The following is a 4847-nucleotide window of genomic DNA, read 5'->3' as shown; positions in this document are numbered from 1 at the left end:
TGCAGTTCTTCCCTCTCTTGGTGTTAAACTTGGCATTGCCTAATCTTTGTTGGTGCTGTTAGTTGACGGAGAATCCAATAGATACTTTTCTCAAGGATCATGGCCTATATATCTCCTAATTAAGAGAAAAGTTCAGCAGTGGAAAAGAGAAGGATACTCTGGAGCTGCCTTTCTAAGGAAGGTAAAAGAGAATGGTAGTTTCTTGACTTGAGTGCCGTTGACCAGCTCAAGTCACTACATACTATTCTCCGCAATCAAATTTCCACAATTTTGCATGTCATTTCCTGTAAAATGACTCTGGTACTTTATCCTGCACTCAGCTAGCAGGTATTATTTGTTGCTGGAATCCTAAAGAACGTGGTCATGTTTGACAGTAGCGTATATTCTCATTTTATTCCTGAAGTTTTAATAGCTAAGCACTTAAGCGTTGGAACAACAACCCATGCTTATCCCGTGCTGTCGATATTCTTCTGCCTACTTATGTTATTTACTGTTCTACTTTAATATTCTTTAGTTATGAAGCCTATTGTTATACTAATTACACATATATACCTTCCCGCCTGTGTGCGCACATGATCCAACACACATGAGGGTCCACGTAGGCATGGAGCACAGTGTCTTTTTGCACAATGCCATGATCCCATTGGATTTGCAGAGCCTTCTGAAAGCTACATATTTGTTGGGCACAGTTCTATCATTGAGCTGGTCACCTTACATCTTGTGACAGTGAGTGAATTACTCGTGTGCTCTCTCTCTCCTCTCTCTCTCCAGGAGTCATTCAAAACCCCTATACGTATACATCTTAATGATCATACAACCAGGATACACCGTACACAGTCCTATTGATATAGATATTATTCTGCTGTACGAATGGTCTTATAAGAAGTTTGATTGCTCGCTTTGAGGTTTCATCTGTTTATGTGTGCATGTATAGCACGAACTGTCTCAAGTTCCATATTAACAAAATGCTCTCATTTTGCTTACATGACGTATTTGAGTTTTTATTGCATGACAAGTATTTCTGCTGGACATTTCAGGCGAGACAAACATATTTGATAGCTGGGAACTATTGGTCATTTCCATTGAGTTTTGAACACCAATATTTAGAGTGTAGATTCACTCATTTTATTTCCCTAAGTAAATTTGTGATCTAAACATGTGCGCAATTTACATATACTCAAACTGCAGTAGGGGTTTCGAACCATAAGCAAAGGTTTGATGAGTCACCATGCATGTCTAAACATGCCTCCCAACTTTCTACTCCCTCCGTTCCTAAATACTCCCTCCGTCCCATAATATAAGAGCGTTTTTTACACTACACTAATGTCAAAAACGCTCTTATATTATGGGACAGAGGGTGTATTTGTCTTTTTAGAGATTTCAAATGGACTACCACATACGGATGTATATAAACATATTTTAGAGTGTAGATTCACTCATTTTGCTTCGTATGTAGTCACTTGTTGAAATCTCTAGAAAGACAAATATTTAGAAACGGAGGAGTATATGTTAATTAAATTTAGCATCAATGTCTTTCAACTTGTCTTAGTCACCGTGCACGTCCAAGCTGCTGCTCATTAATGAATGATCAGGTTCTGAGCTGCACATAGTGCAGCAGTGAATTAAGATACTTAACTGTAGATAGTATACTGCCCTATCAATCTCAATTGTCTGCACTAATTTATAGTTGCGTTCTTCTTGCAGTAGATTAACTGATTCATGCATGCTGTGCATAGACCATGGAAGGCTCTGGATGCCATGTCCCGAAGACAACCTCTGCATCATGGCTAAAGTTTTGACAACTCACTGCTGAACCACGACTGACAATGCGCAAACCGAGGCAAAAAGGTCAGTGTGGGTCTGGATGTGATCTGCTCACTCATCAAGTTAAACCATATAGCCGCTTCTCCAAAATATCAGCAACCAACCAAAAAATTTGGCTCCCAGTAGTCTCATCTCAAATTTAGCGCCCAGTAGTTTCTTCCATGGCACAGAGGTACGTCTCGGATCTTGATGCCGATGCGCCCCGGGAGAAATGCCTACCCATTTCTAGCTAGCTCGATGAAGATCTCTGCGTTGCATCTTGCAAGCTGATGGGATCAACGATCTGGCCAGACGGCCTTTTCTCTCCCTTGTCCACACCCGCCTCCTTTTGTAGGCATACCATGTATTGCTCGCTGTGATGCGTACTGCAATTCATCTGACCGCGAAGGGTTGGATGGTGGCGAGCTGCACGTACAGAGACGCAGCGCACGCAGCTAAGGGCATCTCCAGCCGCGCCCCCAGCAAAGCCTTTTCAGGCGTTTTTTTCGCGCCGGCGCCGAGAAAACGGTCCAGTCGCGCCCCCAGAAGCCCGATTTTCGCTAGCTTGGGCCGAAAACAGCGCCGGCGGACCCAACCCGAACCCGGCGCGCTGGGAGCGCCCCGGGGGCGCCGGGCGAACTGTTTTGGCGCGAAAAAGCCGCGGGCCCGCCGCGTCAGCGACACGGCTCTCTTCTCGGCCCTTCGTCGTCCTCATCGCCTCGTTTCCCGCGGTGAATCAATGCCAAAGCTGCCGCGCTGCCGCGCCGGTCAGCCTGCACCATTGATGCCTCACGGGCGGTGCAGTGAAGACCGGACGATGCGCGTCCCTCGCCCTCCCTCGCCCGCCACGCGTACACACGATGACACGCGCGCCTTGGCCTATATATGAAGCGCCCCGGCGCACTCGACGACTCACACTCTCCCGCCGCCGTCGTTTCCTCCCTCTCCTCTCCTCTCTTTCGCCGTCCCCAGTTCACGGCCATGGCCGAGCGCTTCCCAGGCGGCGGCGCGGCGGCGAACGGCTTTGGCCGCCGCCATCTTCACGAAGACGAGGCTCGCCTCCTTTACGAGGCCGAGTACCTGGTCCCGCCGGACATGCGGGTGCCCGGGACGTGGAGGATCAGCGCGGGCGGCGTGCCGGTGCCCCCGGTACCGACCGGCGCGACGCGGCATGCGGAGATCGCACGCATCCGCTCGAACCTGCCGCGTGCGGCGAGGGAGGCGCCACGGTACGCTCCCGACAGCCCGCTCTGGGAACCGTACTTCCACCGCCGTCAGGCCGAGCAGCTTGAGACCACCAACGGCGTCGTGCCCTCCGGCAGGCTCAACGCCGCCGGCCGGCGTCTGTGGTGGGGCGTGCCCAGGCGCACGTTGGAGGCCGTCCTCGAGTACATCGAGGGCGGCAACACGCCGCGCTTGGAGTACCCCGCTCCCCCTTCCTTCTCACGCCGCCGGGGAAGCTCCTGGACCCCGAGGCGCATGGAGACCGGGGGGTCCTCCTCCTCGTCCGGCGGCTCGCCCTGCCTCCGCCCTGTCAAGTCGGAGCCCCAGGACACGCCGGTCAGCGCGCGCACCCGCAGCTCCGGCGGCGCCAACGCCTCTCCACCAACCGGCCGCTTCGTCCTCGCCGAGGCCAAGCCGGAGCCCGTCCTCCCCGCGGAGTACGAGGAGATAGCCCGGCGCGGCTTCTTCGACGAGGACGCCATGCGGTGGGCGCGGGACGACTACCTCCGCCACGAGATGGTCCGGCAGCGCCGGGCCCTGGAGGAGATCGCCACCCTCAAGCGTGGGCGCGAGGACGAGCACGGCGCCTATACCAAGTTGAACTCGTGGTCCTCGACAGCGACGACGACGACGACGCCCCCGGACCGTCCAACCCGCCGCGCCAACCGGGGGAGGGATGCAGCAGGGATGGGGGAGGCGACGGCGACGACGACGACGATGATGACGACGACGGCGGTGACTACACGCGGTTCTACCGCCTCCTCGGCATGTAGAACCGCGTGGGCGGGCGGCGGGCGGCGAGGGAGACGGCGGGGGTAGCCCGCGGTAGTTTTTTTCATTTTTGTAAAATATGTTTAAGTTTGAATGAACTAGCCAATGTTTGCGTTAAATTTGAGTCGTTTTTGCGCCGTGTTTGACTTTTTTGACTAACCGTCGGCGCCGCGACTAGGGGGCATCACGCCCCCAGTGCGCGGTTTAGCGACGGTGCGCCCCAGGGATGTTTTTTTTGCCCTTTCTGGGAGGCCAACGGCTGGAGATGCCCTAAGCAAGCAGTGGGCGCGGCTGTCCTGCTGCCCCCTCCTCGTTTGCGCCATTAGTCGCTTGTCCGGGAGCGCTCCCCGCTGCGATTTGTCCCCAACGGGGATCACGAGAGCGGGGAGGAACAAGTTGTCCAGATTTTGGACGCCCGCCCGTGGAAGGCGTGGGCTTGTCATGTTGGAAGAGGGGTCGCTTTCGGGTTTAAGCTGCTTCTGCTTCTCTCTCTTACTCATGGCAGTGAGAGAGAGAGGCCGGCTGGTCGATCGTGTACGTGTGTCTGACTGTGTGAGAGGGCTAACAGGAGGAACTAGCTTAGCTAGTGTTAGTGTTAGATCCTAGTATTAGGCTCTCAGCTATGCATGTGTCATGTTACTATGGGCTTGCTTATAGCTAGGAGCTAGCTAGCTTCTTGCCCTCTCCGGGCGATCTGGATCAATGGCCGGGAAGATCTGTTATCCTCTTCTGGATCATGTAAAATATCTGCCATATCTATGGACCTAGTCAAGTCTCCTTTTCCTTACAAAATACTATGGAAATGTTAAAAATCCGACGTCAGGTTTTACTGCTTCGGTCTAGTCCGTCAATTGATTGCCAGAAAACTAAACGCTTGGTTGCCGTAGCCTGTAGGTCATGGATATATACTTGATGCAGGGAAATGCTTCCTTTCTGGATTCCTTTTCTTTCTAATGCTGTTGGGATTTGACAACACATCAAGTCTGCCAAGGTACTGCTATAACCCACTGCCATATATATATATATATATATATATATATATATATATA

The sequence above is a fragment of the Triticum dicoccoides genome, chromosome 6B (assembly GCF_002162155.2).
Source record: "Triticum dicoccoides isolate Atlit2015 ecotype Zavitan chromosome 6B, WEW_v2.0, whole genome shotgun sequence".
Taxonomy (NCBI): Eukaryota; Viridiplantae; Streptophyta; class Magnoliopsida; order Poales; family Poaceae; genus Triticum; species Triticum dicoccoides.
Note: the sequence above shows the minus strand (reverse complement) of the source record.